Source organism: Camelus dromedarius, chromosome 7 (genome assembly GCF_036321535.1).
Source record: "Camelus dromedarius isolate mCamDro1 chromosome 7, mCamDro1.pat, whole genome shotgun sequence".
NCBI classification, from domain to species: Eukaryota; Metazoa; Chordata; class Mammalia; order Artiodactyla; family Camelidae; genus Camelus; species Camelus dromedarius.
Window position 1 is genome coordinate 61,980,918 of NC_087442.1, and position 10,600 is coordinate 61,991,517.

Genomic DNA, 10,600 nt, shown 5'->3' on the forward strand with positions numbered 1-10,600 from the left:
TCTGTAAATAAAGGCACCCACTTTGCCATAAGATGAATCTCCATGATCATTTCCTTTCCTTCAGCTTCTATCCCATTGTGAGTGGGGAACCTTCTGCGTAGGAGGGTAGAAGCCCTTTGATTTTGTTTTATTTCCCCAAGATTCCAAGCTCATTGTTATTTAGAATGAGGTTCTCACAAGGAGCTTTCTTCCTGTCCAGAAATAGTTTTATTTATTTACTTGTAAACTCTGCACTATCTGGAGTGCAGTGTGTGATCTCTGTATTTACTGCTTTTTGGTCTTTTGCTCCAGGCAATTTTATCTTCTTTCTTCAATAATTTCAACCTACAGAAATTGACTTGAATGTTAGGCTTAATCTGAAAAGAAACATCAAGCAGCTTCTTTCTGGAATTCCCCTCTTTACTTAGGCTGAACAGTTGTATTTTAAAATGTCAATTTTTAAAATAAACCAAAAATCACATCATTTGCCACTATTCAAATTTGAAATGAAAGATCTTAAATATTATCTTTAAAATATGCAAGGAATGACATAGTTTGTCAAGATTATTTTCCGGGATACAAAAACAAAAGAGCTACTTTAAAGAAATTCTTACACGTGCACATGGAGGAATGTAAAAGAACATCATTCTAACATTGCTTGAAATAAGGAAAGCTTGGGGAAAAACTAAATATCCATCAACAGGAGAATGGATAGGAAAAGGAAAAAATATATCTCAATGGAATACTATACGATACAGGAATTAAAATGATGAACCAGATGTGTATGAATGAACATGAATGAATGTAAAAGTATAATGCTGATAAGAAATTTATATAATGTTTTAACCAGCAAAACATTTAAAATTATTGAAATACATTGTTTAACCAGAAAATATAGAATAAAAATTTAAAACATACGTAGAATTAATAAATATCAAATTCATGATAGAGGTTGACTGTTGCGAGGGAGGGAGGAAAAAATGAGATTGAAGGGAACATGGGGGCTTCAAATAAATCTGTAATTTTTTTCCTTATTTAACAAATCTGAAGCAATTCCAGCAGAATGTTAGGGTTGTTAAAACTTCTTAAAGCTGGGAGGTGGGCATATAGGTCATCATATATTTATCTATATACTTGAATGATTTCTTTATAAAAATAGGTAAAAGTGAAAGACAATATATAAAGAAAAACAGTGATACAAATGCACCCTAAAATGGCAGAGAGAAGAATAACATAATTATCAATCTAACAGATCATAGGAAAAAAGAACAATAAAATACAAAAATTAAAACAGTAAATAAAAAATACAATATAAGGTGGTAGAAGTAAGTTTAAATAGATCAGTAGTCACAATATACGTTAAGAGAATAAACTCACTATTAAAAGACAATGGTCTTCAGATTTTTTTTTTAAGTTGGCCATGTATGGTTTAAAAGAGACACACCTCAAACAAAAGGACATGGAAAGGCTAAAGATTTTAGAAGACATTTTAAAAATACAAGGCAAATTTTTTTCCTAAGGAAAGTGATTATAGCAATATTAATGTTAGATAAAATAAAATTTAAGACAAAAGGAACAATGATAAGAGAGGAATTACATAATTAAAAAAAATGTCACTAAGATTCAACAAGTCATGAATTTGTGCGCATTTAAGGTATATACAAAAAAGGAAAAAACTAACAAAAGTCTCATGAGATGTTGACAGACCACGATCATGGAGGAAGATTTTATCTCATCTATATCAGAATATGATAAATCAAGTAACTTCCCCACTCCCCAAACCTTAGGATACAGAAAACTTGAACAACCAAGTCAGTATGTAGATTTCACAGGTATATATAGAATCCTGCACACACACACACACACACACACACCCCAGAAACAAAACAACACAAAAAAGGAAAGTATCTATTCATTCAAGTGCACATAGAACAATGACAAAAAGCTAGCACAGGTGAGCTTTCAAAAGAAGTCTCAATAAATTCCAAATCATCACACAGATCTCATTCCATTACCACAATAAAATTAAATTAGAAAGCAATAAAATGATAAATTTTAAATTCTAACGTATATTTGAAAACTTTTGTAAAAAATACACTCAAAATAAAGAGAAGGAACTCTCAGGTCCCATCCACTCTCATTTGTAAAATATTAAAGTTAGATCTGAGTTTAACCACCACTTCAAACAATGGCAATAACACAAAGGATCCACTGGATGTCAGTGTTACTTTATATTCATCCTCATTTGCCAGCATGTTAAAGTCAAATTACACTGAAGACTTCCCAGTCCAAAGAATTAGAATTCAAATCCAGTTCTACCTCCTTTAGGTTTGACTCAGATATCTAATAATGAGGAAGTAACAATACCTATAGTGAATAATTTTAATATGCTATATACAAATTAAATTTTTATCACACAATAGTTTCCTGAATCTTTCTGTATGTATTCCATGAATTATTATTTAGCTTGCTAAAGCAATTTTGTATGATTTTATAAGCCTTTTAAGAGACAAAGGTAAAGCAAAAAGCATTTCCCATTGCTTGGGGGGAAAAATCCTTCTAAATTGTTTTCAATCGTGTTTGTTTGTTCGTCTTAAAAATACAGCCCTGTGACAAAAGTAATACTAATATTGAAAGGGATTTTGAGAAACCATGCAGTCTAACTGCCTGCATGCTAAAAACTGACAAATGGGGGACTATTCTAATTTTAGACTGCAGGGAAGGAAATCATCAGTCAGGAAGTTCTTCTTCCCGTCTAATCTAAATCCCTCCTGGTGAAATTTAATCCCGTTTCCTCTAGCGTGAAACTTTCCAGTGAGGATGAAGGAATAAACTGACCACCATTCTCATGTAGAGAATAACCCTTCACATCCTGGAATATGTGTGTATAAGGCTCTTGGAAACTACTAAGTAGAACTCAACATGGTGAAGTCAGGTAAGGTAATAATAGCTCCGAAGTTATTGTGTTAAAAGAAACTAACGAAAGCCATTTGTAATGTAAAGAGACGTGACCTTGAAGTAAAGAGGTTTGTGTTTTTATCTCCACTCCACTAGCATTCTGGGTTGCTTTAGGTTAAATTTAATATAATCATGATTGAGCACCTACTGTGAGCAAGGTTTTTAATGAATTCTTAAGGTTTAATCTATTCTTAAAATTCTTACCACAGCCCGGCAAGGTAGGATGATTATTAACATCATTATTATTATGATAATAACCGTTTCCAAATAAGGAAACTGAGGCTCAGGAAGGTTAATTATTTTGCACAAGAGCACACAGCTGGTAGGAGACAGAGCTGGGCTTTTGGTTCTGTCAGACTCCGTGGCTGTGGCTAAATAGTACATCTCTGTTCTCCAAATTCTTCAGACTTTACAGTGATGGGCTCTAAGAAATGGAAACAAAAACAGGAGTGTTGGCGGGGCAAGGAGTGTCCTCATCCAGGTCACTGCTCCTCTCTTAACCTTAACATAGGTAATTGGAAGTTAACATTGTGTGATTAACAGGTGATGATCAGCTATTCTGTTTCTACACTTGGGCCAGAGATTCTCAACCAAGGGAAGCTGAGGAGTCTTTTACTCTGCCTTTAAAAATAAGACATATTCACAATCATCTAGAGTGTCACATCTGGCCCTAACTGACATCAGGGAATGGGCCAGAGGAGATCATTCCTCCGAGTAAGTCCTGGCCAATCCTGAATGTTGATGATTAGGTTGTGCGGTGCAGACACCTGTTTTCTCCCTCCCTCCTTCCCTTTCCCTCCTTCCCTTCCTTTCCCTTTTCCTCTTCTCTTCCTTCTTTCTTTCCCTTTTCCTCCCTATCTTTTTGTCTTTCTTTTTGAAACAGCCAGCGGTGGGGGAGGGGCAGTGTGGGGATCGGGGAAATGGGTGACAGAGTTCGAACTTCCAATTATAAGTCCTGGGGATGTAAGGTACGGCATGGACCATAGTTAATAATACTCTATTGTATACTTAAAAGTTACTAAGAGAGTATCTTAAAAGTTCTCAACACAAGGAAAAAATTTGCAACTATATGAGGTAATGGATGTTAACAAACTTACTGTGGTGATGATCATTTTGCTGTAGAGATATACATCAAGTACTGTACACCTTAACTAATACAATGGTATATGTCAATACCATCTCAATAAAACTGGGGGAAAATTTTAATTACATTGCAGCATACATTCATTAGGAAGAAAAATTAAACAGTATAGACATATAGAAAGTTTAAAAGTTGAAAATTCTCACTTGCCATCTCTCCACCCCCTCTTTCCAGGTGGTAACCACTGGTAACAGTTTGATGTTTATCCATCAGGGCATTTTCTATGCATTTACAAAGGGAAGGGAAGGAGAGAAGCAGAGAGAGAAGGAAGAGAAGGGAGGGAGTTATTTTTACAGAACTAGGATAATATTGTTCATATTGTTCTGCTGCTTGCTTCTTACACAACTATCTCACAGACATCTAATTGTATACTTTCTTTCAACAGCTGCACAGTGTTTGTTAACATAGATCTGCCTTAATTGGTTAACCATTCCCCTGTCCATAGCCAAGGTGTCTTAAATTTGTTCCTATTCCAAACCTTGCTACACTGAAATCGTTGCCTGTGTGTCTCTATGCACTTAATGTGAATATTTCTAGGGACAAGTTTCTACAAGAGGGATTGCTGAGTCAAAGGTTCAGCTATTAGAAGAGTTTTGATAGGCCCTCTCAAATTGTCCTTCAGAGTCTCTAGGAAGTTACATGTGTGCCAGTTATTATGTTTAGCCTTTTTTTTTTAAACTCTTCACATAAATTAGAAACCATTCTTAACTTCCACAACACAGGCAAATAATAGGAATGATGAATAGAGAATATACAGAGGCTTCAGGATCACCATTTAAGGATACTTTCCACATTCTTCTATCAATATTTTGTGAAATTGTTGCTTTATTTTAGGAGGAAAAGTGGAAAGCATGAGGTTGGTTTATTTCTTGGCCTTTTTAAGACTTTTTAAAGAGCAGTTTTAGGTTCAAAGCAAAATTGAAGTAAAGGTACAGAAATCTATCATCTACCTTCCCCTCCCCACCACAACTCCCCCATTATCAACATCCCCTACCACAGCAGTACAATTGTTACAATGGATGAACCTTCATCAACACACTAATCATCCAAAGACCACAGTTTACAGTAGGGTTCTCTCCTGGTGTGATACATTGGTAAAATGTATAAAATGACCTGTGTCCATCATTATAGTATCAGACTGTACTAGAAGAGCATTTTCACTGCCCTGAAAATCCTCTGTACTCTACTGATTTGTCCCCCTTCCCCAACCCTGGCAACCACTAATCGTTTTACTGTGGTAAAAACTATGGTTTTGCCTTTTCCTGAATATCATATAGTTGGAATCATACAGTGTAGCCATTTCAGACTAATTTCTTTCACTTAGTAATATACGTTTAAGGTTCCTCCATGTCTTTTCATGGCTTGAAAGACCTCCCTACCCTATTATTAGTGCTGAATAATATTTCATTAAATGGATGTACCATAGTTTATTAATCCATTCACCTGCTTAAAGACACCTCGGTTGCTTCCAAGTTTTGGAAGTTATGAATAAAGCTTCTATAAACATCTCTGTGCAGGTTTTTATGTGGACATAAGTTTTCACCTCTTTGGGATAAATACCAAGGAGACTGGTTGCTAGATTTTATGGTAAGAATAGGTTAAATTTTGTAAAAAACCACCACACTGTCTTCTGAAGTGGCTGTACCATTTTGCATTTGCACCAGCAATGAATGAAAGTTCCTGTTGTTCCACATCCTCATCAGCATTTGGTGTTGTCAGTGTTCTGGATTTTGGTGGTTCTAATAGGTATGTACAGGTATCTCTCTGTTATTTTAATTTGCAATTCTCTGATGACATATGATATGGAGCATCTTTTCATATGCTTATTTGCCATCTGTATATCTTCTTTGCTGAGATGTCTGTTAAAGTCTTTGGCCCATTTTATACTCAGGTTGGTTTCTTATTGTTGAGTTTTAAGGGTTCTTTGTATATTTAGGATATCAGTCTTTATCTGATGTGTCTTTTCCAAGTATTTTCTCCCACTCTGTGGCTGGTTTTCTCATTCTCTTGACTTTATTTTTTACAGAGCACAAGTTTTTAATGAAGTCTAGCTTATCAGTTTTTTTTTTTTAAGGATCATGCTTTTGATGTTGTATGGAAAAAGTCATTGCCATACCCAAAGTTATCTAAGTTTTCTCCTATGTTGTCTTCTAGTTTTATAGTTTTGTATTTTACATTTAGGGCTATGATACATTTTGAGTTAATTTTTGCAAAGGTTTAAGTCTGTGTCTAGATTCATTTTTTTGCATGTTGATGTCCAGTTGTTCCAGTACCATTTGTTAAAGAGACTGTCTTTTCTCCATTGTATTGCCTTTGCTACTTTGTCAAAGATCAGTTGACTCTCTATGTTGTCTAATTCTGAGCTGTCTATTCTGTTACACTGATCTGTCTATTTTGTTGCCAGTACCACATCGTCCTTTTTTTTTTCCCCCAATAGGGCTTTTTATTTTTTATTTGGGGGGGGTAATTAGGTTTACTTATTTATTTATTTTTAGAGTTGGTACTGGGGATTGAACCTAGGACCTTGTGTATGCTAAGCATGTGCTCTACCACTTGAGCTATACCCTCCCCCTGCAACCATGGTGTCTTGATTACTGTAGCTTTATGGTAAATCTTGAAGTCAGGAAGTATCTGTCCTCCAATTTTTCCTTCTTTAGGATTGTGTTGGCTAATCTGGGTCTTTTATCTCTCCATGTATACTTTAGAATTAGTTTGTCAATATCCACAAAATAACTTGCTGGAACTTTGAGTGGGATTGCATTGATAATTTGGGAAGAACTGACATCTTAATAATGTTGGCTTTTTTTTTTTTTTTGAGGTAAAATTCATATACAGTGAAGCTCACATATCTAAAGTGTGTAAGTCAATGAGTTTCAGTAAATGTAATTAAGACTATATCACCTCAGAAGCTCCCTTATACCCTCTTCCAGTAAATCCCAAATTCCATGAATATTCTCATGTGAATATTCACACATCTTTTTGTGGATATATTTTTAGTTTCTTTAGGGAAATACCTAGGAGTAGAATTACTGAGTGATAGCATAGTTGTATATTTAACTTCAGAAGAAATTACCACACAGGTGGTACTATTTTATATTCCCACTAGCATTGTATGAGATTTTTAGGTGTCCCCAGTCTCACCAATTGATGAGTCTTGCCATTTGGTATGAAATGACATATTATCATGGTTTTAATTTGCAGTTTTCTGACAGTGATGTTTGAGCTTTTATTCTTATACATATCTTTTCTTTTGTGAAGCATCTGTTCAAATGTTTTGTCCACTTTTAAATTCTTGTTTGGTTTTTAATTGTTGATTTGTAGGAGTTCTTTATGTATTCTCTACATAAGTCTTTTCTCAGATATGTGTATTATATTTTCTCATGGTCTGTGGCTTATCATTTTATTTTATTAATGGGTCCTTTCAATAAGTGGAAGTTTTAAAATTTTGATAAGCCCACTTTATAAATGTTCCTTTTATGTTTAGTGTTTTTGTCTCCTCATAAGAAATCTTTGCCAACCCCTGGTCTTAAAGATATTCTCCTATGCTTTCTTCTAGAAACTTTCCAGTTTTAGCTTTTAGGTTCAGATATAAAATTCATCTCAATTAATTTCTGTGTCTGGTGTGAGGTAGGAGCTGAGGCTCATTCACTGAATCTGTACTTTCTGAGTACTATTTTTTGGCCCATATATATGCATATGGTTTAATTTCCCCCCTCATTTTTTATAACAATTTAAAATGAAAACTTAAATAATTAATTTTATATCTTTCTTTTGTTAAAATATGAGCATTAGGGAAGGGTATAGCTCAAGAGGCAGAGCACATGCTTAGCATGCACAAGGTCCAGAGTTCAATCCCCAGTACCTTCTCTAAAAATAAATAAATAAACCTAATTACCCTGCCCCCCCAAAAAAACCTTAAAAAATAATAAAATAAAATATAAGCTTTTAAAGTTTATTCCAAGTACTGACTTTAGCCACATTCCACAAAGTTTGGTATGTTGTATGTTCATTATCATTCATTTTGAAGTAGTTTCTAATTTCCCTTGTGACTTCTTCTTTGACTCATAGTTTATTTAGTAGTCTTTAAGATATATTGTTGTTGTTAATTCCTAATTTAACTCAACCATGTAAGAAAACAATTGTTCAGTCATTTGAAATTTGAGACATTTTATTACCCAGCATATGGTCTACCTTGATGCATACTCTGTGTATACTTAAAAAGAATATATATCCCAAAGTTGTTAGGTATAGCATTCTATAAATGTCAACTAGATGTCTAATAATGTTCAAATCCTCTGTATTCTTGATTTTTCATCTAGTTAGTCTATCAGTTACTAAGAGTAATATTAAAGTGTGACAATAATTATAAATTTATTTAATTCTCTTTTTAGTTCTGCCAGTTTCTGCTTCATGTATTTGGAAACTCTGTTATTAACTCCATACATATTTATGATTATGTCTTTCTGTTGAGTGGAACTTTTTTTTTTATCAATATGAAATGCCTTTAAATTCTAGTAATGTTCCTTTGCTTGAAGTCCATATTTGTCTTGGGTTAACATGGCCACACCGTATTTCTTATGCTCACTGTTTGCATGGTATAACTTTCTATTTTCAACCTGTCTCTTTATATTTAAAATACATTTGTTAAAGACTGCATAGGTTTTAATCTTGCTTTTTAAATGCTATTTGGAAATATCTATCTTGTAGTTAGTGTTTAGTTTATTTACATTTAACATTGATACAGTTAAATTTAGGTTTCCCATTTTACTATTTTTTTTTCTGTTTCCCTCATCTTTTTCCTTTGTTTCTCCTTCCTGACATTATTTTGGGGTTAATCACATTTTAGAAATATTCATCTTAATTTCCATGTGGACTTAACTCTATCTTTTTGTATTATTTAAGTAATTCCTCTAGGTATTATAATATGCATCCTTAACTTACCACAGCCTACTTACATTGGATATTTTGCCCCTTCAAGTAAAATGTAAAACTCCAGCAACAGCAAAATTCCATTAATACCCAGTCATATTACATATCACTATATTATAAATACCAAAATGCTTTATAAATTTCACTTTAAACAGTGAGTTCTTTTTTCTTGCAGTTTTATTGAGATGTAATTGGCATACATCACTGTATAAGTTTAAGGTGTATTGTGAAAGATTCATATACATCATAAAATGATTACCACATTAAGTTTAGTGAACATCCATTATCTCATATAGATATAAAATTAAAGAAACAGAAAAAAAATTTTCCTTATGATGAGAACTCTTAGGAGTTACTCTCTTAACAACTTTCATATATAACATACAGCAGTGTTAATTCTATTTATCATGTTGTATATTACATCCCTAGTACTTACTTATCTCAGAACTATAAGTTTTACCTTTTGGCTACCTTCCTCCAACACTCCCTCCCCTCACCCCCACCCTCACCTCTGGTAACCACAAATCTGATCTCTTTCTCTGAGTTTGTTTGTCTGTCTCTCTTTGTTTTTGAAGTATAATTGACCTACAAAACTATGTTAGTGCCTGGTATGTAACATAGTGATTTGATATTTCTCTACATTTCAATCATCATGGTTAATCTAGTTACCTAAATTTGTCACCATACAAAGATGTTACATAATTATTAACTATATTCCCACACTGTACACTTCATACCAGGGACTCACTTATTCGGTAACTGAAAATTTATACCTCTTACTCTCCCTCACCTGCTTTTCTCCTCTCCCAACCCTTTTCCCCTTTGGCAATCACCTGTTTTTCCTCTGTATCTCTGACTCTGTTTCTGTTTAGTTATGTTTGTTCACTTGTTTTGTTTTTAGATTCCACATATAAGTGGAATCATATAGTATTTCTCTTTCTCTGTCTGACTTATTTCATTAAGAATAATACCCTCCAGGTCCATTATGTTGTCACAAATGGCAAGATTTCATTCCTTTTTATGGTTAAGTAATATTTCTCTCTGTGTGTGTATCACATCTTCTTTATCCATTTATCAATCAATGAATGGATTTTTTTTTTTAATTGGAAGACAAAATTTTTTTTATTTATCCACTTAAAAAAATACTCATTTCTGGTACTTTTATTCCTTCTGTTGATCTGAGTTTGCATCTGCTATAATTTCCTTTCAGCATGAAAACTTTTCTTAAACATATCTTTAGCAAGTCAGCCTTTACCTTCATTTTTAAAGAATATTTTTGCTGGATGTAGAATTCTGGATGGACTGAACAACTTTAATGATGTTGTTTCATTGTCTCTGTCTCCAATATTTTTGTTGAAAAGTTAGTTATCTGTATCATTGATCCTTTATATGTCTTTTCCTCTGAAGACTTTGCAGGATTTTCCCTTTATCATTGGTTTTCAGAAATTTGGCTAAACTGTGCCAAGGTGTGGTTTTCTTTGTTCATTCTTTGCATGGGGTTTGCTGATCTACTTAAATCTGTAATTTGATTGTTTCCATCAAATTTGAGGATTTTTCATGTATTATTTTTTTTTTCTCTTTCATTTTTTCTCT